Raw genomic sequence first — 26,228 nt, 5'->3', positions numbered from 1 at the left:
GACTAAGTTAACATGTTTATATATGTATAAATGAACCAAACATCATTATGATGTGTTTGTATATCCGTGCTTAAAAACTCGAGCCCGTTACAAAGTTCTTCGCACAGCGCGCAAAATAAACACACTAATTAAGAAAATAGCTATAAGCATGATGAGCGACTACAAGGTATAGACTTAAAATATACATAACTGTTTAAACTTTTTTTTGAGATGATTAAATCTAGTTTTAAGTTACTAATTACAATATAACTAATTAAAACAACTTTAAAGTAATTTAAAGTTTATATTATTTTAAAAACGACATTTTTTATTTAAACTCAGTAAATTAAAAGGTATAGCTATACAAAAGCTCAGTGACGGATCTAGACCAAAATTGCAGGGATAACGTTTAAATTTTTTTTTTACTGTATTTCGTACAATGCAAACGAAACAAAAATTGAAACACGATAATAAATAAATTTAAACACATACCGAACAAGCTAATAGATTTCTTTTCTTCGGTTTTTGAAAGCTTTTTGTTTAATTGTCACATTTTGGCCCCGTCTTATTGTAAAAACTGTTAAGTGATCCAACATGTTCTTTTAAAGCACCCGGTTTACCACAATTACAAAAACCTTCACTTACAAAGCCACTCTTCCATCTTGATTACCAACACTTTCATTAAACAAGTAACAACATAACCAATATGTTTTTTCTTGTTTAGCGCTATACACCAGCAAGTTATATTTAGCAAACTATTTTACATTAAAACGCTTTCGACCACCAGAATAGTCTGTTCGTTTAAAGTTATGACCTTATTGTTGAAAAACTTTTTAACAAGATACACAATTCTTATATCGTCTATTTGATTAGGATAATAACTAGCAATAGGTTTAGGGCCATAGTTATCAAAGACGCTAGGCACATAAACCTTGCCTAGGGTCTAGACGCAAAATGCAAATAAAAAGGGTATAAGAAAAGAGAAAAGCACACCTAATTAAAAGGAATACAATATTTAATTTTTGAATAACTATGTCTAAGAATATTATTGTCTCATAACAGGTTCAAATATTTTTATAAAAAATATGAAAAGCAAAATAAAAAAAAGTAAAAGATAACTACAGAAATTGATTACATGATTATAAAAAACTTTAAAATTAAAACTATTTTAAAAAGTTCAAGTTTTATCCGAGCTATTTGAAAAGTTAAAGGACTAATGAGCATATACTTTAACAGCAAAGTAAACATATAATATTTTTTGACAACATACTCAGCCTTTTACTATCTTTGAGCAGTGTTATACATCATTTTATCTCTTTTAAATAATCAAAATTAAGTTTTTTGGTTTTTTGTATCTTCTTTCTGCTTCATCTTCTTTCTACCTTTTTCTTCAATGTTTCGGCGAGTTTCTGGCCTGTTTTTGGCCGATTAAGTACGCTAGAATCCGACAAAAAATACACTCGCTTGGTTTAGGGCTATTAAGAGGGGTAGCACTATATTTTTTCAGGGGTAACATAATACAAAAAACGACCAAAAAATAAGAAATTTACACTTGCGGCCAATACCCCTGTCCTCAAGACAGGTCCGCCCCTGCAAAAGCTTAAAGATATCCAAATTTTTTTTTTTTAAAAAAATATCATACGTATTTCCTGAAAGTTGTCATTTTCTTTAATCATGTGTGGATTCTTTATCAAAAAAGATTCATGCGTTTAATTGTTTAAACCTCAAAAGTGAAAGAAGATTTGAAAGGTGACTCAAGGAAAGGATGGCAATGATGAATGGTGACGATTGGGGCATGTGCAATATGAGCGATAAGAAGTGATCACTTCGAATGTATTGACCTCATATTTGTCCACTCTTATTGCGTCCGATCAAGCTACCAAAAGCATGAAGTGAAACTTATTTTTAACTTCGTGCGCCTCTTATTTCAGGCAAAACATAGAGTTTAGGTATTGAGAAATTGTTGGATGCCACTCCATATTGGTTTACGTAAGTACTTAATTAGTTAATTCTTACTATACAGCCTAATGAGACATTGGTAGAATTTATGAACACTTACTCTTGTCGTTTTTTCTTACGTTCTGAAGAAATCGTCACCTTAAATTATATGTCAACAAATACCGAGTTTTCACCAAAAGAAGTCGGCTATCACGATTGTGTGCACCTTCATGATCTCAATTTAAGCCCATTTGTCTTGTTTTTGGATGTGATGTATGCTCCTATTGAATAATATCCCTACCATCGTTTTCATTGCGTGAATAAAATGTTCGTTTCATCGCATAAAGATGGTGAAGTCATGTTGTGCATAGTATTGTGGTTGTGTAGAGTATATTTGAAATTGTTTCATTGTAAAAATATTGTTTATACGGTTGTATATTTATATATTAAATAAATAATTCTTCATGCTCGTTCTCATCATGCAAACTTGTGAGATCGAAGCATGAGCGTAGCACGGACGTGTGTGTTTAAATAAAACATTAAAACCCAAATACATGCCTAATTATTATCGCCATAAACCTTTATGATTTACGGATTTTATATGCAAACAGTCATGGATTCCACGTCCAAAGTAACAACCTTTCCTTGTATCCAATCACAATAAACTTCTGAATATCTTTATAATATTTTTTCATTGATACATAAATATAATAATATAAGAATAAATACATACATTAATCATACTAATCTTCCCTTTTAACTAACGAGCTTGGTAACAATTTCTCTAACTACCAATTAATTAAATTTTCTGTGAAACCGCGTGATCATCACAAAAAAATAATTAGCTTGAAAGAAAACAAATCGAGACCGTCAGAGCATAAGAAGAACACATGCGTATTGGCACATATCAATGTCGTGGATGATTATGAAGCTCAAAAGGCCAAATTAAGTGCGTTCCATGTATTACATACATAATTAGCCGCTTACAAACTGGTTAAAATGGCACCATCTAAATGGCCATTGCCACCAACAAGACCGAAATCCAGCACACTAAACGTTGGTGACGATCGGCAGCTCTTTCCATCTATATCAAATATAAAACGTATATAATTATGTTACAACGACATATGAGATGGATCTAGGATGTTTAATCATGCAATGCCGACATGTGTCGATCATATTTTATTGGAAAAGTATGACGTGTTGTTCTTTAATGAAAGTTTAGTTAAAAAAAACTATGACATGTTTAATGTAGTTGTTTTGTAGGTGCTCACATGCATATCAGATCGATTCTATAGAGCACCAAGAAAAGCACAAAGTGTAAAGTATAATTATTCAGACACTGCAGAAACTTAACATGCATAATATTAAATTTGATATAAAATTATGATATTTCATGTTAAAACAATAAAATGTGTATAATTCATATTCAATATTTTTTAACCAAGAACATTTTATATAAACTGATGTGATTTTGGAAGGATGGTTACAAAATAAATGTGACCCTTCTTCAAGTATTAAAAAATTAATAAATAAAAATAAGTAGTTTATATTTTATAATTTATATAGTTAAATATAACGCATTATATTTATTTACATTTTCTTACAAATTATAATTCAAAATTAAAAGTGCATGCTAAAATGTAAAGACAATAGATACAAGGTTTAAAATGAATAGGGATTACTCTATAAAACAGTAACTAAGTTTTGAAATTGTTTTCAATCAGATAACTTATAAAATATTTTGTTCTAATTAGGCCACTAAAGTTTTCTTATTGTTTTAATCCTAGATATTTTATTTGAATAGCATATTATGTAGGTTTTTTTTAATTTTAAATAGTTTGACATTGCAAAATATTTTTAAAAAAATTGAAAAAATTAGACAAAGCTGAGATTTTTTTTAATTGCAAAAAAAAAAAAATCTGAAAAATTTTGAAAAATTACAATATAATACTAGAACATAAATTAAGTAGTATGAGAATTCGTATTATTTTGCAAGATACCTTGTAGAAAACAATTTACTTACAAACAAGATACCTTTGTTTGCGTAGTTGAATATTCTTTGCTCTATAAATTGCTACGCTTAACTTTATTATAAAGTTTGTGTTCCTTTTATATCTACCGGTCTACAGTAAGATAATATTAATAAATACTAACATTTGAAGCTGTGGAAGTAAACGAGAAAGACGACCAAGGCGTCGACGTTGTTGGGGACTTCGATGCTGATGTTGATGGGGTTGTCGTACTTGTTGAAAAAGCCGACAACCCGACATTATAAGCCAGAGATCCATCGGGTTGTGAAGAAACACTAACCGACCCCGGGCAGATTACGGATAATCTGGGGGTTAAGTAGATGTTTCCCACGAGGGGTTAGATCCGGCGAAGATGGTTCTTCTGATAACCTGCAAAACAGACACCGTGAGCTCGTCACTGAGAAGGGGGGGTACCTCCTTGTGACCACCCTCCGGCGTGAGAATCAGACTAGATTGCTCTTAAATATAAGTGTATATTAAGAGATTGCTAGAGCAGATATCAGGTAATATATCTAGATATGAGATATGAGATAAGATAATACCATTCCAAGGTGTTGGAGTATTCATGTTCTGCCAACTGTGGGCTACGCACATGCCATGCTGGTGGTTGGTGGGTAGGCAGCGGCTGATAGTGACCAGGCCGGCTGTGTACTATTCCTGTTCCACCAACTGCAGGCTATGCACGTGCTCTGACAGGTTGGTGAGTAGGCAGCGGCTAATAGTGACATACAGTACAAGAGCATGCTGCTCGTCATACTGTTGTCAGTGAGCTGTCGTATCTTTGGTCAGATCTTTTGTCCATACCTCGTCAGGTACAGTACAAAAGATCCTCCAGTATCGTATGGACTGGCTCTTTTGGCGGGAGTTTTCCCGGCTTTGTGCGGGAGTGTTCCCGGCTTTGCTCATTCCTTCTTCAGGTGACATTACTGAATTATTATGAGAGTTAAGTGCCTTGTGCATGTAGCCTTGCTGCGCGGGTAGCCTTCCCTGATAGCTAGTATCCGCTACTGCGGGAACAGGCGGAGTACTTCACCATTGGGAGGCTTTTCCTGCTTGAACAGCTTGCGTACTGTGCGTAAGGACGTCACGTCTCTGAGCGTGGTGGGTCCTGCGGATCCAGTTGGTCTCTGCGCAGACGTCCCTTTAAGTTAAGTCTTGCGGGTTCAACCGCGCAGACGTCCGTTAAGGAGTCTTGCGGGTTCAACTGCGCAGACGTCCCTTTTCAAGGTGAGTCTTGCGGGTCCAACTGGGCTCTGCTGGGACCTACCTCTTCAAGTCCCCCCAGTCCAATGTTCTTCTCATGAATTGTTAATAAGTGAGGTGAACTTTTGGACTTAAGCAAGGGGTTTTGAAAAGGGTTTAATTTTAAGGTTTTCCATGGGGATTCTTCTCGCGGAAGTCCTAATGTCACGCAGAATTTCCCACTGTTCTGCTTGATCTTTGGGTATGATGCGGGTAGGTCTGTAACCTCCTCGCAAGTCAGGAGCGTTGAGTACCTCTTGTGTAGATTCTCCATGAGGTTTTGGTAGTTTTGAACATAGTGATCAATTATGTTAAACAACCAATTCCATCTTGGAGCTTCAAACAATCTAGTTCTCGACGTTCCCGCTATGCGGGGATGTCATTCCCGTTTCCGCAAGCATGGCCCAGAAGATCCTTCTTGGTTTCAATTCCCTGCGGAGTGCTAGGTATGTGAAGGGTTTTGCCTTGACACTGTACCCGCACTCGTCTTATAGCTACTTTACTTCCAAGGTATTCCTGGCTTCAATTCCCTGCGGGTGCTAAGTATGTGAAGGGTTTTGCCTTGACACTGTACCCGCACCCGTCTTATAGTTACTTGGTTGCCGAGGTATTCTTGGCTTCAATTCCCTACAGGTGCTAAGTATGTGAAGGGTTTTGCCTTAACACTGTACTCGTACCTGTCTTATAGTTACTTGGTTGCCAAGGTAAGGGGTATATTCCCGCTTACTTTTGAATCTTTTTGATTTTTTTTGTTTTTTTTTCTTTGAATTTCGTTTTTGAAATTCGAAGAGTTGGTGAAAGGATAAGAACAGTCTGACCTGTTGAAGGGACGTCAGCATGGTCTGACGGTTTCTTCTGACAGCTGCACAACGTGCAAGAAGTTATGGCGACGTGACAGTATATGGTCATTCCAGACGCTTTTTCAGGCGCATGGGCGCGATTTTTCGGGCGCGTGGCCGCGAAATTAATGGCACGCGTCCTTTCAACAGCTGTTGCCAGCTTGCTCTTTGCCACGTGTCATAGTTTCATTGCACCTGCGATTTCTCTCTCTTCCGCATTAAATTCATCGCATTAATTGCGATGAGTATATAAAGGGGGAGAGGGTGCATCTCAATCCACACCTTCACTCTTCTCTTCTTCTTGTAAACGATTTCCGGCGGATACTTTCTGCCAAGCATTCTCCTGAAATCGCTCTTCTTTACCTCCAAACCATGTCTTCTACTCACGATTTTGAAGCGGCTGCCGAGGAATCTGACGTGCACGTCGAGATCCCGACGTCTACGTCTGATAATAAGAGCACTGCTGGCGAATGCCAGTGTGCTCTTCCCACTGAGCTTTTTAAGTACATCGTCCGGAAGTTCATGCTCGAGCCGTTCGAGCCTGAGTTTCCAGAGCCACACCAGACGGTGTACGATGCCCCCAAAGGCAAAATAGGGGTGTATGCTGCATTCTTCGTTTATGGGAATCTCAGGTTCCCATTGACGAAGTTTGTATACCGTGTCTTGGAGAGGCACGGTGTGCATCTGACGGAGGTACACCCGATGGCGATCGCCAAGATCCGCCACTTTGAGTGGGTGTGCCTCATTCTGGGCGTGGAGCCCCATGTTGACCGCCTGATGACCTTCTATTCTTGGAGGTGCATCCAGGGGTGGTATACCTTGGTCAATCGGATCAAGGGTCTGAAGATCTGCGCAACCGAGCGCAGTCTTCGGTCGTGGAAGAGGGAGTTTTTTTATATCTCCGCTCGCGTCGTCCCGATAGCGATGACGTTTAAGAACGGGAGAGCTCTCCCCGCCCTTCACGCCCCCAACTATCAGGAGGCGGAATGGTTCGCCAAGATCTCCCAGATCCAGACTCCGGTGTACCGCTTTCCGGAGTCTGGGATGGTGATGCTCGGTATGAGCCGAGTGTGGAAGGATGCTGGGGCTGAGGCGCCACAGGTTCCCATTGTCATCGAATACGGTTTGAACTTTATCCCTTACGGTATGCTCTGTCTTGCTTGTTGATTTTGGTTTTTCTTCTAACTGTTTCTTTTTTTTTATTTCAGAGGGGAATGACTTGCAGTCGCTCCTGCATCCGCGGGAGGCTGATGGTCCCGCTCGGATGGGTACTCGTGCTCTCGATGAGAACGAGTTGCCCATCTTGGAGCAAACGAGGGATCGGTTTGTGGAGGTCTACCCGCCGGGCCACCCGATTCTGAGCGCCACGCGCCCAGGTAAGGAGTTATTTAACCCTCGCCCTCTCAATGCTGAAACCTCTGCTGGAATTCCTCTAATTCTGTCATCTTCTGATGAGGAATCCGCAGATCGTCCTTTGTTGGTGCGGAAAAAGAAGGCTGCTGGCGGGAAGGGCAAGGCGAATGTTGCCTCCACTGCCCATCCGGTGAGTCGGTTTGAGTCAGAGACCGAGAGTGAAGAGGCGGTGGGGAACCCAGGTGGTGTTGAGACCACTGCTCCGGAGGTTGAAACGGCTGTCACCTCCGGGCAGCCCAGTGTAACGACGGTGAGCGGCGTGAAGAGGCCGGCTCCATCGGGTTCGTCCCCGCCTGCCAGAACCTTTAGGCTCAAGAAAACCCATAAGTACAATTTTCCTTTACTTTAACTGCATAGCTTTCCGCCATTATACTTATATATCTTCTTTGTGCAGGCGTGGATGCTACCGCATTCCAGGGTGGAGCGGGGAGGAGCACCTCCGGACCCATGACGGTAGGCTTGGTCAACCTACCTGAGGCGATGACCTAGGCGACTGCGCCTGCTTCAGTTGGTTCGGTTGCTCACCCGGTTGAGCCAACTGTTCCAACTGTGATAACATCTCCGCCGGCTGGCACTGCCATATTTACTAAATCTTTCACTGAGCCGGCGGTGAGTGTTTTTGCGGATTCTTCCGCAGCCCCGGCCACGGTTGTGAGTTCACCTCCGGTGAGTTCACCTCCGTTGGTTTCCACTGCAGCGGCTTCGACCGTGCCTCCCGCGCCGGCAACTATCTCGCCACCGGCCGGTTCAGCAGGTATGTCTGGGGCTTCAAGCCAGTTTGTGCCTCCTTCCCATCTGCCTGACCTCTTGGATGGATATCCGTTAGGTTCAGGTGATGGGTTCGGCGGCTACCGGCCTGTTGTCGACCCTACAGGTGCGTAGGGTTCTTTTGGCATCTTTTTTTTTATATATATATATATCATCTTTTCCTAACTACTTTTTGTTTTTTTGCAGTGTCGGATTCCAATGAAGTGTATGTTCCACGATGGAACATCCGCCGAGGAACAACCCTTCGCTCGCCTGTGGAGTGCGTGGAGTGGGCTCGTCACGCAGCTCCCAGTGGTGCGTTGGGGGAAGCAATGGCTAGCTACCAGGAGGGTAGGCTAACCAATGAGCTTCGGATTCTCCTGGCCCGGATGTAGCCGCGGGTCGAGCTGCTCTGTCGTGAAAACGACAAGTTAAAAGCAGCTCGCATCCAAGAAGTAGCTCAGGCGCGGGCTGTCCGGGAGGAGAACAAGAGGCTTACCGCAGTGGCTGCGGAAAAGGAGAAGGCCTTCAAGGCCCTCGAGGTTGAAGTTCAGACCCGGCTCGAGGCCCGTTCCAAGGCTGCCCAAGCTGTTAACGAACAGCTTCGGCTGGCTAAGGAAACTGCACGGAACGCAACTGAGAGGGCCACCAAGGCTGAAGCTGTTGCCGAGCCTCTACGCATTGAGAATGAGGAGCTTAAAGCCAAGCTAGAGAGGCTCCAGCAGGCTCATGATGCCTTGGCTATGGAAGACGCCAAGAAGCTCCAAGAGATCTTGGACCAGAGGGGCGTGCTTGACCACACTGAGCGGAAGCTAAAGGGCGTTGAAGAGGCTGCTGCTAAGGAAGTGTTGTTCGCCAACCTTAACAAAAGTGAAGCCGAACGCGCCCGTAACCAAGCTCAAGCTGCCCTCCAGGAGGCTCTGGTTGCCAAGGAATGGCTTCTTCGAGAAGCGTTGTCTCAGGTATGCGTAATTTCATAATATCTTTACGCTTTTCTTTGTTCTTAGAAAAGGTTATGATACTTGTATTTTGTTTTGTAGGTTGTGCATCGGGTCTTCACGGACACATCATACGACGATGCCATGAGCGCAGCCCTCAACGCTTCTCATGATGATGGGGAGAAGGCTGGCTTCCTGCTTGGTCTAGGGTTCGTTGAGAAGGGCATCCCGCCTTCCAACTTACCTTTATATGATGTGGATACTGAAGCCGTATATGACCAAGCAGTGAACCAGTATGCCACCTTCCCGCATCCGGTGGTGGAGATGGTTAACGAAGTTGCTGCTGCTGATGATGGGCTACCATTCTTAAGACCTTCCTTGAACCGCCACAGCCGAGTGATGGTGCGGGTACAAGTGGGTTTGGAGGGAGTGGTCCTGAAGCTAGAACCCTTAGATCCCTTCCCACTATTAGGATAGGTTTACATTGTATAGATTTATATTCTTGTAGGCGGGTAGATACTGTGACATCTGCCCCGATCCGACCCGACCCAGGTACCCGTTTCTCTGACCCGATCTCTTTCTTTTATGATTTAATATTTATACTTATATTTTACTTTTAATAATAATATACTTTTCCTTCCCGCCTCTTTCTCTCTCTTTCTTTCCGCCGTCCCGTCCCTCTCCTTCTCTCTTTCCGCCTTCTTTTCCCTCTTGTCGCCGTCCCGCCCTTAAGCCTTGTTTCCCTCTTTTTCTTCTAACTCTTTGCTTGTCCTTTGTTCCTTCCCGCCTAAGGTTGTCTGCGCAGCTCCACGCGCCAGACCCCTTACAAGGAATCCTGCGTGAAGACCACCTGTTACAGCGATACGCGAGACGAACTCTTCTCGCAGCGCGCTAAGAATTGTAATTCTTCTCGCAGCGCGCTAAGAACGGTAGTTCTTCCCGCGACGCGCTAAGGATTGTAGTTCTTCTCGCAGCGCGCTAAGAATCGTAGTTCATCCCTCGACGCGCGAAGAATTATAGTTCTTCCCGCGGCGCGCTAGGAATTTTAGTTCCTCCCGCGGCGCGCTAAGAAATGTGATTCTTCCCGCGGCGCGCTTAGAAATGAAGTTCTTTCCGCGACGCGTTAAGGTTAGTTCTGTCTGCCTTAGCGCTCGCGCTCGAGCTTTCTCGCGTTTAACCTTTGAGTTTTCTTCTGTTTAATCTAGCCGTTTGCTTTTGTGTTGTCTTATCTTTTGAGCCGTTGACCTAATCTGCTTTATGTCTGAAAAGTTACTTTCGGCGCAGCATGCGCACCAACCCCATTGGTTGGCAGAAAAAGTGACTGACATTATCTTTTGAGATCTGCTTTTGCCATGCTTGACCAGTACCTTTAACTGACCTGCCCATGCCTTTTTACTGTTCCCTGTCAGCTTTTTCTCTTTTTCCCTGCTGCCATATCTTTTGATATCTTTTGCTTTTGGAATCTTTTGCTTTTTGAGATCTTTTTCCCCTTTTCTAGGGATTGTGTTCCCTAGGGTTTCTCTATAAATAATAATAATATTTTAACACTACACACACAAAACACTTAATCTCTCCTGTTCTCTTGCTCCTTGCTCTCTCTGCCGTCTCCCTCTCTGCCTCCGTCTTCCTCCCTGTTCTGTCCTGCTCTTCCGGTAATATATATATATATATTATATATAATAATTTACTTATGCAAACTTATAATCAAGACTTAAAACCAATCATTAAAACAATAATCTTATTTATAGGTTAACTTGTACTTGTTTAAAGTTGGTTCTTGCATTATCTTTCACCGCATCTTTATCAAGTGAGTAATCTCGTACCTAATCCCTTTTTGCTTTTAATGTTTTGGGATGTTCATGTGTTCATACAAACTTAGAGTCTTAAACTGTTTATGAACTTTAGTCGCGCAGTATCCCATGTGTTGAGGACGTAGACTTGGCTGTTTATTTGTATGTGTGGATCATTAACCGTCTTGTCGGTCTATTCCGCAGTTCTCATGGTACCATTAGATGAACACGGGAGAACTATCGTTTATGATTTTCTCTTTTGTTTACACATGCACAGTTTGTCTTGTTTGTGAGCTCAATTGTGAGCACTGGCAGTCTTATGAATCTTAGAGTTGGTCCCGATCAGATTACACCCTTGTTGAAAACCAGACATACACATGTTGCGCGCAGATTTATTGTTATCTATGTATTGTATTAAACTTGATTTCTCACCAACACGCAAGTGTTTGACGTTTATTTTAACACATGTTCAGGTTTGCAGTAGCTGTTTTGGAGCTTGTGGACACCTAGGAAGTTTTCTTTATTTTGGACCTAGATTAAAATGTATCAAGACAAGTTATTGCTGTTTTATTATTATGATTTATAATATATTGATTTATGATGATTTATGTTATCTTGTGTTTACCCTGCGCGTGCGCGAATGAATGTATTTATTAAATATTGACACCCAATAGTGTCACGAGTAATGAAACAATATGTGGCGCCCCGATGTATAATCCGCCTTTGGTCGGGGTGTTACAGATTGGTATCAGAGCTCGTTGACTTTAGGATAGGTGGTTAGACGTAACGGCCTAGAATACCTAAGAGTCCCTTCTCGCGCATGAGAGAAATCTCATGTTTGCGCGCTTATTGTTAATTACTCGTTATTTATGAATATGCTCGCGCTTGCGCGGTATATGATTTTATGTTCTACTCCGCGATATTTCGATTTTTGTTGAATTTCGATTTTTATTGATTTTACTTACATATTCGTTTGTTGGATTTGAAAATCCGAAAAGTCATGGTGATACATGAATAGTTGATTTTCAATTTCCATTTACGATTATGTTCTGAGGTTGGAGACTTGAAAAGTCATGGTGATACATGAATTGTCAACCTCCAATACTCATTTTCTTGTATATTTTATATTGAGGATTGAAAAGTCATGGTGATACATGAATCGTCAATCTCCAATACTCGTTTGCTCGTATATTTTAAATTGGGAATTCGGAAAGTCATGGTGATACGTGAATCGTCGATTTCTTGATTCGAATTTGTTACCTTTATTAAGTCTGCATTTATGGTCATTTAATCTACTTTAACTTTTGATAGTATCTAACTCTGCGAAACCAAGCTTTATAAAGTTATACTTTGCGATAAAACCAAGATATTAACTAAAATTAAAACTTTTATAGAATGCCTCCGCTATCTCGCCGATTTCAGAGAAGAGAAGCCTCGCGCATGCGTAGACAGCAACGTTCCCAGGAAATGGCCGCCGCAATAGCCCAAGCTTTGAGCCAAAACAATACCAACACCTCTGGTTACAACATTAAGTCCTTTAACGCGGGTAACCCTCCAAAGTTCACAGGTCTTGAAGGAGCCACCGTGATACTCCAGTGGCTTGAGAAAATAGAAAACGCTTTCCTCCACACCCAATGCCCCTCAGACAGACGAACCCTATATGCTTCCAGTGTCCTGGAATCTAGAGCGCTTACATGGTGGAATGGAGTAGCTCATGCGCGTGGCGCAGAAGCTGCTTCCAGCATGCTCTGGGAGGAATTTAAGGAAATTCTGACGCGAGAATTCTGCCCTCCCAACGAAGTTAAGCGCCTGGAGGAAGAATTCTGGAACTTGAAGCAATACAGCGGTGAAGCGCGCGAGTACGCGACGCGCTTCCATGAACTAAGCCTGCTTGTCCCTCACCTTGTTACCCCTTCCCGCCGAGCCATAGAGAAATTCCTTGGGGGTCTCCCCATGGAAATTCAAGATTCTGTATGGGCCAGAAACCCAGTAACCCTCTCTGACGCCATTGAGTTGGCCGCTGTGCTCAGCGACAACCATGTCAGAGCAGGAACCCTGTTCCTGCGGGGAACAGAAAAGACCAAACTCACCAAGACTGCCCCTGAACCAACAGAAACCAAACCCGAACCCTCAAACCGTAACAACCTCAAGCGCAGGCGCAAAGCCTATGCGCTTACCAACCCGCCCATAGTCCAGCAACCCGCTTACCAACCTCTAGCATACGCCCCTCAACCCCTGTCAGCCTACCCAACACCTCCTGTAGTCCACAACTATGCCTTAACCAATCCAGCACTCCCTGCCCCGCCAACTAAGAAACCTTACACAGGAAACCATCCCTTTTGCCCAACCTGTAGATTTCACCACACAACCCAAACCCCGTGTCGACTTTGTAACCGATGTGGCCGTACTGGTCACACTGCTGAAAACTGTAGAGTCCTTCCCGCCAATCCAATTGCGCCAACACCACCAGTCTACCCGCAGAACCCACAACCAACCTACCAAAACCCACGACCCAGATCGTGCTTTAACTGCGGTGATCCCAGTCATTTCCGGAACGCGTGCCCGAGACTACAAGTGCAAATCACACAAGCGAATCCGGTGAACCAGATTTCGAACCAAGTGACGCGTGGACGAGCTTTTAACATAACCGCGCACCAAGCGCAAGCGAATAATGACGTAGTTAATGGTACATTTTTGCTTAACGGATTTTATGCTTCTGTACTTTTTGATACTGGCGCCGATCGAAGTTTTATCTCTCGCGCCTTTGAGCAGAAGCTTGCGCGACCGCGCGATAACTTAAAAGAAGATTTTTCAGTTGAATTGGCTAATGGTGAAACTATTTTAATAAACTCTGTGATCAAGGATTGTACGCTTAACCTTAACGAAAACGATTTTCTGATCGACCTCATCCCCATGCCTCTTGGAAGCTTTGATGTCATTATTGGTATGGACTGGCTCTCGAATAATCGCGCCGAAGTTATTTGCGCCAAGAAGATGGTTCGCATACCTCGAGAAAATGGTGATCTTCATATCTACGGCGAAAAACCCTCCAGTGGTCTTAAACTTATGTCTTGCGCCGAAGCCCGAAGGCTCATGCGGAAAAGGTGTATTGCATTCTTAGCTCATGTGGTTAAACCTGCTGAAGAAGAGAAGCTTCGCGATATCCCTGTTGTGCGTGATTTCCCTGAAGTTTTTCCTGATGATCTTCCTGGTATCCCTCCCGCTCGTGAAGTCGAGTTTCGTGTTGATCTTGTCCCTGGTGCTTCCCCCGTAGCTAAATCTCCTTATCGTCTTGCACCCGCTGAGATGCAAGAATTGGCAAGCCAACTTCAAGAGTTGACTGCTAAAGGATTCATTCGCCCTAGCTCTTCGCCCTGGGGTGCTCCGGTGTTGTTCGTTAAAAAGAAAGATGGATCGTTTCGCATGTGTATTGATTACCGCGAGTTGAACAAACTCACCATTTAAAACCGGTATCCTTTACCGCGTATTGACGACCTCTTCGATCAACTCCAAGGTGCCTCTTGTTTCTCCAAGATTGATCTCCGCTCTGGTTATCACCAGTTGCGCATCCGCGATGAAGATGTTCCGAAGACTGCTTTTCGAACTCGTTATGGCCATTTTGAATTCTTGGTCATGTCCTTCGGTCTAACCAACGCACCCGCCGTTTTCATGGATCTAATGAATCGGGTGTGTAGGCCCTTCCTGGATAAATTCGTGATCGTGTTTATCGATGATGTTCTGGTGTATTCTAAGACCAAGGCCGAGCATGAGCAACATCTCCGATTGGTGTTGCAAAAGCTTAGAGCCGAGCAGCTCTTTGCCAAGCTTTCCAAGTGTGAATTCTGGTCTGATGAAGTACAGTTTCTTGGCCATGTTGTCAACAAGATGGGTATCCATGTCGACCCATCCAAAATTGAGGCAATCAAGAACTGGATTACGCCATCCTCTCCTACCGAGATCCGTTCCTTTCTAGGCTTAGCTGGTTATTACCGGCGCTTCATTTCGAACTTCTCGAAAATCGCTTTGCCTTTAACAGCTCTAACGCACAAAGGTAAACCGTATATTTGGGGCTCGAAGCAAGAAGAAGCCTTTCTGACGCTCAAGCAATTGTTGTGTGAAGCTCCTGTTCTTGCGTTACCTGAGGGTAATGATGATTTTGTCGTGTATTGCGATGCATCCAACCAAGGTCTCGGTTGTGTTCTTATGCAACGAGGCAAGGTTATCGCTTACGCATCAAGGCAACTTAAGGTTCATGAAAAGAATTATACAACTCACGACCTCGAACTTGGTGCAGTTGTTTTTGCCTTGAAGATCTGGAGACACTACCTTTATGGCACTAAGTGTATCCTCTACACTGACCATAAAAGCCTTCAGCATATCTTTGATCAAAAGGAACTCAACATGAGGCAACGCCGATGGAACGAACTCATCAGCGATTACGATTGTGAGATCCGGTATCATCCTGGTAAGGCTAATGTGGTAGCCGATGCGCTCAGCCGAAAACCCTGCCAACTTAACTGTATCTTGCCGCGCACCCAGCTTCACTTCGCGCCGATTCAAAGCAACCTTGAATCGCGTATTCGTGACGCGCAGCGCGCATCCATCAGTAATGGTAACCTTCGCGCCGAGTTAGCGTGTGGCGCGGAAGCGCATTTTGTGCCCAATCTGAGTGGAATTCTCTGCTATCTTAATCGCATCTGGATTCCCTTTGATGAGAATCTTCGCGCTGATATCCTGAGTGAAGCGCACAAATCTCGGTATTCTATTCATCCTGGCGCTGATAAGATGTACAAGGATTTGCGCATTACTTATTGGTGGCCCGGTATGAAAAAGGATATTGCTGTGTTCGTAGCTAAATGTCTGACTTGTTCTAAAGTAAAAGCTGAACACCAACGCCCATCTGGTTTGCTCGAACAACCAGAAATTCCTACGTGGAAATGGGAATGTGTAGCGATGGACTTTATTACCAAGTTACCTTTGACAGCAAGCAAACATGATAGCATTTGGGTAATAGTGGATCGTTTGACTAAGTCTGCTCACTTCCTGCCCATTCGTGAAAACTACCGTGTTGAGCAACTCGCGCAGCTGTATGTCAAGGAAATTGTTTGCCGTCATGGTACTCCTTTGAGCATCATATCCGATCGCGATGGCCGTTTTATATCTCGCTTTTGGAAATCTCTCCAATCTGCGCTAGGAACTCGCTTGGACATGAGTACGGCATATCATCCTCAGACTGACGGTCAGTCTGAGCGAACTATTCAAACTCTTGAGGATATGCTCCGATCTTGTGTTCTTGATTTTGGAGGTAATTGGGATTCGCACCTGCCTTTGATCGAGTTCTCTTATAATAACAGCTATCATTCCAGTATTGGTATGGCCCCATTTGAAGCACTTTACGGTCGTAAGTGCCGCTCCCCGATTTGTTGGAGCGAAGTGGGAGAAGCTCAAATCACAGGACCCGAACTTGTTCAAGAGACAACCGATAAAATCGCCAAGATCCGTGATCATCTGCTGACTGCCAGAAGCCGACAGAAGAGTTACGCAGATCGTAGGCGGAAGCCTCTCGAATTTCAAGTTGGTGATCTTGTTCTCCTCAAAGTGTCGCCCTGGAAGGGTGTTGTCCGCTTTGGGAAGAAAGGTAAGCTTGCTCCTCGTTATGTTGGTCCATTCAAGATTCTCGCGCGTGTGGGAAAAGTTGCCTACAGACTTGACCTGCCGCCCGCGCTCAGTAATGTGCATCCAACGTTCCATGTATCCAATCTCAAGAAGTGTTTAGCTGACGAGAACCTTCACATTCCACTTGATGAAGTTCAAGTTGATGAATCTATGCATTTCGTTGAGAAGCCTGTTGAGATTATGGATCGCGAGGTTAAGCAAACCAAGCGCAGTCGCATCCCTATCTTGAAAGTTCGCTGGGAGTCCAAGCGCGGAGCCGAGTTTACATGGGAAAGGGAAGATCAAATGAAGATCAAGTACCCGCACCTGTTCTCTGCGCAACCTACTTCGAGATAAATTTCGGGACGAAATTTCTTAAAGTAGGGGAGACTGTGACATCTGCCCCGATCCGACCCGACCCAGGTACCCGTTTCTCTGACCCGATCTCTTTCTTTTATGATTTAATATTTATACTTATATTTTACTTTTAATAATAATATACTTTTCCTTCCCGCCTCTTTCTCTCTCTTTCTTTCCGCCGTCCCGTCCCTCTCCTTCTCTCTTTCCGCCTTCTTTTCCCTCTTGTCGCCGTCCCGCCCTTAAGCCTTGTTTCCCTCTTTTTCTTCTAACTCTTTGCTTGTCCTTTGTTCCTTCCCGCCTAAGGTTGTCTGCGCAGCTCCACGCGCCAGACCCCTTACAAGGAATCCTGCGTGAAGACCACCTGTTACAGCGATACGCGAGACGAACTCTTCTCGCAGCGCGCTAAGAATTGTAATTCTTCTCGCAGCGCGCTAAGAACGGTAGTTCTTCCCGCGACGCGCTAAGGATTGTAGTTCTTCTCGCAGCGCGCTAAGAATCGTAGTTCATCCCTCGACGCGCGAAGAATTATAGTTCTTCCCGCGGCGCGCTAGGAATTTTAGTTCCTCCCGCGGCGCGCTAAGAAATGTGATTCTTCCCGCGGCGCGCTTAGAAATGAAGTTCTTTCCGCGACGCGTTAAGGTTAGTTCTGTCTGCCTTCGCGCTCGCGCTCGAGCTTTCTCGCGTTTAACCTTTGAGTTTTCTTCTGTTTAATCTAGCCGTTTGCTTTTGTGTTGTCTTATCTTTTGAGCCGTTGACCTAATCTGCTTTATGTCTGAAAAGTTACTTTCGGCGCAGCATGCGCACCAACCCCATTGGTTGGCAGAAAAAGTGACTGACATTATCTTTTGAGATCTGCTTTTGCCATGCTTGACCAGTACCTTTAACTGACCTGCCCATGCCTTTTTACTGTTCCCTGTCAGCTTTTTCTCTTTTTCCCTGCTGCCATATCTTTTGATATCTTTTGCTTTTGGAATCTTTTGCTTTTTGAGATCTTTTTCCCCTTTTCTAGGGATTGTGTTCCCTAGGGTTTCTCTATAAATAATAATAATATTTTAACACTACACACACAAAACACTTAATCTCTCCTGTTCTCTTGCTCCTTGCTCTCTCTGCCGTCTCCCTCTCTGCCTCCGTCTTCCTCCCTGTTCTGTCCTGCTCTTCCGGTAATATATATATATATATTATATATAATAATTTACTTATGCAAACTTATAATCAAGACTTAAAACCAATCATTAAAACAATAATCTTATTTATAGGTTAACTTGTACTTGTTTAAAGTTGGTTCTTGCATTATCTTTCACCGCATCTTTATCAAGTGAGTAATCTCGTACCTAATCCCTTTTTGCTTTTAATGTTTTGGGATGTTCATGTGTTCATACAAACTTAGAGTCTTAAACTGTTTATGAACTTTAGTCGCGCAGTATCCCATGTGTTGAGGACGTAGACTTGGCTGTTTATTTGTATGTGTGGATCATTAACCGTCTTGTCGGTCTATTCCGCAGTTCTCATGGTACCATTAGATGAACACGGGAGAACTATCGTTTATGATTTTCTCTTTTGTTTACACATGCACAGTTTGTCTTGTTTGTGAGCTCAATTGTGAGCACTGGCAGTCTTATGAATCTTAGAGTTGGTCCCGATCAGATTACACCCTTGTTGAAAACCAGACATACACATGTTGCGCGCAGATTTATTGTTATCTATGTATTGTATTAAACTTGATTTCTCACCAACACGCAAGTGTTTGACGTTTATTTTAACACATGTTCATGTTTGCAGTAGCTGTTTTGGAGCTTGTGGACACCTAGGAAGTTTTCTTTATTTTGGACCTAGATTAAAATGTATCAAGACAAGTTATTGCTGTTTTATTATTATGATTTATAATATATTGATTTATGATGATTTATGTTATCTTGTGTTTACCCTGCGCGTGCGCGAATGAATGTATTTATTAAATATTGACACCCAATAGTGTCACGAGTAATGAAACAATATGTGGCGCCCCGATGTATAATCCGCCTTTGGTCGGGGTGTTACAGTTACCCGGCCATTCTTGTAATACTTGAATTATTTAAGGAATATAAATCATTGTGCGGGTAGGACCGCTACTTTCACTGGATGACTTCCTTTGTAAACGTTGACTTTCTCATGCATACTTTAGTTTAACTTAGCAATTTTCCAAGTGTTTTGAATAAGTTAACCTTTGAACGTGGTAGATAATAGGTTGAAGTTTTGCTTCCTCCTTCATGATTGTGCGGGTAAGACCGTCACTTGCACTTAGTAGGATGGCTAAACTTTACCTATATCTGACCTGCGTGGAGGTTTTCCTCATCTTTTCGTCAGAAATTTTCTAAGTTTTTAGAATAAGTTAACCTTTGAACGTGGTAGATAATAGGTTGAAGTTTTGCTTCCTCCTTCGTGATTGTGCGGGTAAGACCGTCACTTGCACTAAGTAGGATGGCTAAACTTTACCTATATCTGACCTGCGTAGAGGTTTTCCTTATCTTCTCGTTAGAAATTTTCTTAGTGTTTAGTAAGTTAACCGTTCGACGCGCGGTTTTCAATAGGTTAGTTCGGTTTCCTCTATCATGATTTGTGCGGTTAGGACCGGCACTTTCATTTAGTGGGATCACCTAACTTTACCTATAACTGTCCTGCGTGAAGGTTTTCCGTTTATTGTGTTTACGCGGGTTTTGCCGCCGTCCACACGCAACGATTTCTTTACACTTATTTATGCGGTGAAAACCGGCATATCAGTGTTGAATAAATTAACCGTTCGACGCGTGGTTGTCAATAGGTTTGTTCGGTTTCCTCTATCATGATTTGTGCGGCTAAGACCGGCACTTTCATTTAGTGGGATGACCAAACTTTACCTATGACTGACCTGCGTGAAGGTTTGCCGTTTTTTGTGTTTATGCGGGTTTAGCCGCCTTCCACACGCAACGACTTACTTCCCCACTTATGTATGCGGTGAAGACCGGCATATCAGTGTGGAAAGTTCATAAGTATAAATGTAAGACCATCAGCATCAATGTTCTAAGGAGAATCATTTCCATTAGAAGTGGCTCTGGGCCTTTTCTTTACAAGTTTGGAATTGATCTACATGCAAACTGTGTAATTGAGCCCCCTTCCATGTTGTTGGGATGGGAGTGCCATCGAGCCGATATGCACCTGGTTCGGGATCTCGTTGTTTACGCAGTATGTAGTCTCCAACATTGAAGCTGCAGTTTTATTCGTGTTTTCCCCAACTGGGGTTCTACACGCATTAGCTGGCTCAGCGTTCATTACGCCACGAGGTGCGTGAGCGTCCCATCTCTGACAAATGCTTCGATGATATCCTTCAAGTCTACGCATTACTCGGTGTTGTGGCCTCTTGTCCTGTGGAAGTCACAGAATTTGCTCTGATCAGCGTTGTGACGCTCTCTGATTATTGGAGCCTTTGGCCATGGGAGTCTCTCTAACTGGGTATCGGTGAATCCCAGTGAAAGATTATTTACTGCACTTGCCTCAGCTCGAGTAACTGGGGTAGTGTTCGTAAAATTTACTGCACTTGCCCCGGCTTGGGTAACCGGGGTAGTGTTCGTAAAAACTGTGTAGTCGCCGGTATTCCCCCCAGTAGCTGGGGTTGTGGTTACCGGGGTTTCTTTAACCATCTTTCCAGAAGTTTTGAGAAAACTGAAAAAGAATGAAGTTCTAGCTTTTATGCACGGATGGCGCCAATGAAGAAACACTAACCGACCCCGGGCAGATTACGGATAATCTGGGGGTTAAGTAGATGTTTCCCACGAGGGGTTAGATCCGGCGAAGATGGTTCTTCTGATAACCTGCAAAACAGACACCGTGAGCTCGTCACTGAGAAGGGGGGGGGGTACCTCCTTGTGACCACCCTCCGGCGTGAGAATCAGACTAGATTGCTCTTAAATATAAGTGTATATTAAGAGATTGCTAGAGCAGATATCAGGTAATATATCTAGATATGAGATATGAGATAAGATAATACCATTCCAAAGTGTTGGAGTATTTATAGCCGAAGGTAGGTTTCCAAGAAGGTACAGCCGGCTGAATAGTGTTCCTGTTCTGCCAACTGTGTGCTACGCACATGCCATGCTGGTGGTTGGTGGGTAGGCAGCGGCTGATAGTGACCAGGCCGGCTGTGTACTATTCCTGTTCCACCAACTGCAGGCTATGCACGTGCTCTGACAGGTTGGTGAGTAGGCAGCGGCTAATAGTGACATACAGTACAAGAGCATGCTGCTCGTCATACTGTTGTCAGTGAGCTGTCGTATATTTGGTCAGATCTTTTGTCCATACCTCGTCAGGTACAGTACAAAAGATCCTCCAGTATCGTACGGACTGGCTCATTTGGCGGGAGTTTTCCCGGCTTTGTGCGGGAGTGTTCCCGGCTTTGCTCATTCCTCCTTCAGGTGACATTACTGAATTATTATGAGAGTTAAGTGCCTTGTGCATGTAGCCTTGCTGCGCGGGTAGCCTTCCCTGATGGCTAGTATCCGCTACTGCGGGAACAGGCGGAGTACTTCACAATTGGGAGGCTTTTCCTGCTTGAACAGCTTGCGTACTGTGCGTAAGGACGTCACGTCTCTGAGCGTGGTGGGTCCTGCGGATCCAGTTGGTCTCTGCGCAGACGTCCCTTTAAGTTAAGTCTTGCGGGTTCAACCGCGCAGACGTCCGTTAAGGAGTCTTGCGGGTTCAACTGCACAGACGTTCCTTTTCAAGGTGAGTCTTGCAGGTCCAACTGGGCTCTGCTGGGACCTACCTCTTCAGGTTGATACAACCCATAGTTCCTCTCGGACGTCGGACCGGGCTTCATATCCTCGTTAAACAAAGCAAACAAGTAAATTTCAAGCCGCATTTTAGGCCTTAAAGGTGTCCCTTCACCACTCAATTGTCTTTTGACCAAATTCCTATTATAAATGGCAGCATTTTGTGGTGTTGCACCAACTTCATTAGGATCACCTTTTGATGGCCACCCGGTCTCAGAAATCCGAACCTCGATCCCACCATACCCTAACCGCGCCATTGCAAATATAACCGCGTCTACTTGAGCATACAACATGTTGTCGTAATGCAAATTAGTATGCGGATCAATCATTCCCGAATTAGGGTTGAAAAGTGCGTAATCTAAAGATATTTTATCCGGACTATCTTTATAAGCAAAATAAGGGTATGCATTGATCCAAAATGGTGATCTTGTAGTTGAAAGAAATTGTAAAAGTTGTGTCATTATTGTTGTGAGCTCGGGCGTAAACGTCCCTTCGGATGGGGGTACGAGTTAGCTAGAACCGCTAACGACGAAGGTGTGGACACTTGTATATATTGTTGCAACCCTAACTGAGTCAAGGCTCGTTGAATACTAACCATGGCTGGAACCAAATTATCCACTAGTGTCATGTCATCGCCAGTGAATACTTCATTTCCAACCGCGATTCCTGTTATTTTTGTAGCTGGGACGAATGGTTTTATATGCGTAGTCACCCATTGTAACGATGTTGTGGGTCTATTAACGTTGCTAACATGTCGTTCTCCACCGTTACAATGAGTTCAACACCCGAACCTGCGAATGCGGTTAATATGTCCGGATTTGTGTCGTAAATTCGAGTTTTTGTGATTCTTAGTGTTTTCAGAAGAACGAGAACTTTGTCTGGTGGTGGCAAATTGTTGCCAACTTGACCGTAATTTATACCGAGAGATTCAACAAATCCAAATCCTGTGACAAACAACAAAAAGAACATGCAAAACCAACATAAGTTTAACTGAAAACAACTGTTTTGACCTAATTTAAAAGAATATTTTTTTAAAACTACCATTTAATAATCAATTTACTATTGTAAACTTTATATTTTATCTATATAAAGTTTTATATTTTATTAACTCAAACAAAAGTAAAAGTAAATCTATAAAATACTTTATTTTAAATTTGTTATATATCTATATATTCAAAATTTTAAATTATTTAATACGTCATCCGGTTTATTAAACCAGTCAGACCAGTAAAGTGGCCGTAAGAACCTGACCGATTACAAAAACATTGATTTTAGTTGGGTTATGCTAAGCTATGCGCTATACACCATTCGCTGTCTATCAGCTTCTTCACGATTCAACATATGTTAAAATCATCGTTTAATACATTTTCAATACTAAAAAATAAAAATAAAAAGCTTAAACCAATAGAAATCTGTCACGTAGATGATGGAGAAGAATTGCCAGAATGGTCGTGACGGTTGGGACCATTCTCACAACGCCATGCATGGATGAATGGAGAGGCGCGGTATTACATTAATCCGACCATTCTCACCGTTCACATGCAACATTGAACCGGCCATTCTTTCCCACCATTTGATCATACCCTATAGCTTTACCAAAGCCATGTTATCATAACTGAATTAGAGGACCCCATAAAAAAATCAAACAAACCTGATAAAGAATGAAGGATTCCCAAAACACATTGCACAATAAAAGCTGTTCTAAGACAAATTTCCATATGTTTAGAGAGACAAAGAAAGATTTAGAGAGAGGAGAGGAATTAAGGTGGTACATATATTATGTACGTATAAATGGTTTTTGCAGTCGGAATTCTTTACTTTACTTGTTAGAAAATAGAAATTGAAGGGTAATGAGAAGATGTAACAGGTTGCCTTGATTTTGAGGTTGGAGGCTGGCTATCTTTCCTCTTAAGTAGTTGTCTAAAAGACAAGCCCCCTTTTTAACAATACCTATTTTATTGTTTCATGAACATCACTTTCTTCATATAAAAGTAATCGTAGTTAACAAATTAATAACTTGTTTAGTATTTTTCTTTAATAAGAAACTAGGTTTTATATCCCGTATTACGGGGTTATTTCATCTTTCATTTATAATATTTATATATTTTTTTATTTTAATTTTATTTATTATAAGTGAGTTATATATAATATACTTAAGGTTTAATGATAATAGAGTTTCACAAATAAATAAGATTGAGATTTATAATCCGTTTAAAAGCCATTGAGTTTGGTGAGACCCATGACCTGTTTTTTTTACTATAAAATTGTTTCTTAATTATAAATAATATATACTCTCTAATAAAAAGCTACAAGTTTTGTAATTTGTCACTCCCACATTAAACTTCACAATTTTGATATTTATAATCTTTACTTTAAAGTTGTTTTAAAGACTATTGTACAACGACTTTGTATTAATAGTATTTAATAGGTTTATTGTTTCTTATATATCTATTATTTATTAAATATTGTATTTTCAAAAACTACCCGTATAATAGACGGGCCTCAACTAGTATATATATATATATATATATATATATATATAATGGATACTCATTTTTAGTATATCCCTATTTTATAGGATTTTCATATAAAATATTTGATGAAATTAATTTATAATATAATGAGTTGTTATAACCCGTTTAAGGGTTATCTGGGTTTGGTGAGACTTATACCTGTGAATTCGGATCAAATGCATGAGAAACATCTATTTACAAATAAAACAATGTAGTGGCTTGAGAGGATATAAGAAGCAACTAAAGAGCTTTTAAATGTTTTGTTTATATATATTTAAGATCAAATTTATCAACATGATAAGATATGTTGGCGTTTGTTACACTCCTAGAAAACATGATATAGGATGAAAACAAAAGCGTCGGAAATTCCTATACATTTCCGAAAACATACTTACGCGGCAGAAAACCTTAACTTGCCGACGATATGCTGGCAACAATAAATTCCGGACGAAATGATTTTTCAAAACAAACTCACTTTTGTCGGAAAAATGGTATTTTCTACGCATTGCCGACCCATTTATGTGTTCTATATTTCAGATAGTCATGCCTACACATGTGTATATAAAGTTATAAACGTACATATTAAAAATATGAACAAAGTTAGTTTGATTGTGCTTTATGTACACAATGTATGCCCTTGTACGTAAGAAGTAAAAAAGTATAGACATGAACCATTGGTAAAAGAAATTGAATGGTCTTGAAAAAATGTGTATTCCATTGGTTATTCATTCGAAGTTCAAGCAGCATGTTGATGGATGTATTTCATTCTATCTAGGGCCAAGGAGTATATATTACAAGAACCTAACCTTGTTAATATTCGGTTGTTTAGGCTTAGATGGATCTACAATCGATAATATAGCTTCTTATTTAGCTCTTGGTGATAAGTTTTGTGACTTATTATATTGAACCTAATCATTCTAAGAAAATTAGGTTCTCACGGTATAAATGAAGCCGTAATGTACCATTAATATTGTGAAATGATGAGTTGGTTAAAATATCATTGTCTATGTGACTTGTATAATAAGTTTGAGCATTTAGGATAAAACTATATGTACCGGAGGATGGTGGAGGAGACACCACAATGCCAAGCCACCAATTAACGCCAAAATACCACTATACTATAGGCAAATAGGGGTGCCAAGGGCCTCTCCAGTCTCCACCCTTTACGAGCATGAGATGAGGTCCACTATTTTCACCAATTACAAACTTTCTTAATTTTTTAAATTTTTTTACTTTATTTAATTTTTAGTTAGCCATTACAATCTTGTGAAAGAGTAAGTTAGCTAAAGCCTCTTTATCTACATGATAGTGACATTACACTTTAAAAATCCAAAAAATTATTGCAACGATTCGATAGACGACTCATCGGGATAGGGATATATTAGATGAAAAGGAAATCCAACCCCCCCCCCCCCACCCCTACTATCTTCATGACATGCTAGAAACACTCCTAAAGAAGATATCATGCATTATTCCGATATAACCCAACCATTGAACTCCGATTCAATGGCATGGGGTGATAGTTAACGTTTTAAATTTTATGGTTGCATATTGGAAACTTGACTCAATGGGGTGTTCCATAATTGTAGGTTTTCTTCTTGATGGTGTTTCTGAGTACGTCAGGCTTGGAGTGTTAAAATAAGTATGGACGGTTGATATCCCTTCTTATGAATGCTCACTTGGATATTGAAGGTAGTTCCAAACACTTTTAAAAAAATCCGATATAATCCGATCAATTTATCAATTTGGCTTTTATACTTTTCGGCTTGTGTTATTATTTTGCATAATTTGATTTATACGGGCCAAGGGATAGTCTCAAGTAGACAATTTCTATGGGCGTAGGCCTCTCAAAAGATAAAGGAGGCGTGCAAAGGTTTCCTCAAGTCGAACAGAGATTGGCCCTTGAATGCAAAGGCAGAAGGAAGCTTAACTGGAAGACCCACCCTTATCAAGAGATGATAAAAGAGCATATAAAATTGGAAAAACAGAAAGAAAGA

At 41.8% G+C, this 26,228-nt stretch overlaps 1 pseudogene; it reads right to left on the bottom strand.

Annotated features, from left to right (window-relative positions):
• Positions 1-2,925: 2,925 nt before the first annotated feature.
• LOC143604534 (glucan endo-1,3-beta-glucosidase 14-like) lies at positions 2,926-23,436 on the bottom strand (annotated as a pseudogene).
• Positions 23,437-26,228: the final 2,792 nt, after the last annotated feature.

The sequence above is a fragment of the Bidens hawaiensis genome, unplaced genomic scaffold, assembly GCF_021521415.1.
Source record: "Bidens hawaiensis isolate Kalapana, Puna unplaced genomic scaffold, B.hawaiensis_p1.1 tig00065582_1, whole genome shotgun sequence".
In the NCBI taxonomy this organism is placed as follows: domain Eukaryota; kingdom Viridiplantae; phylum Streptophyta; class Magnoliopsida; order Asterales; family Asteraceae; genus Bidens; species Bidens hawaiensis.
The sequence above is the reverse complement of the archived record's forward strand: the minus strand, read 5'-3'. Positions and strand labels throughout refer to the sequence as shown.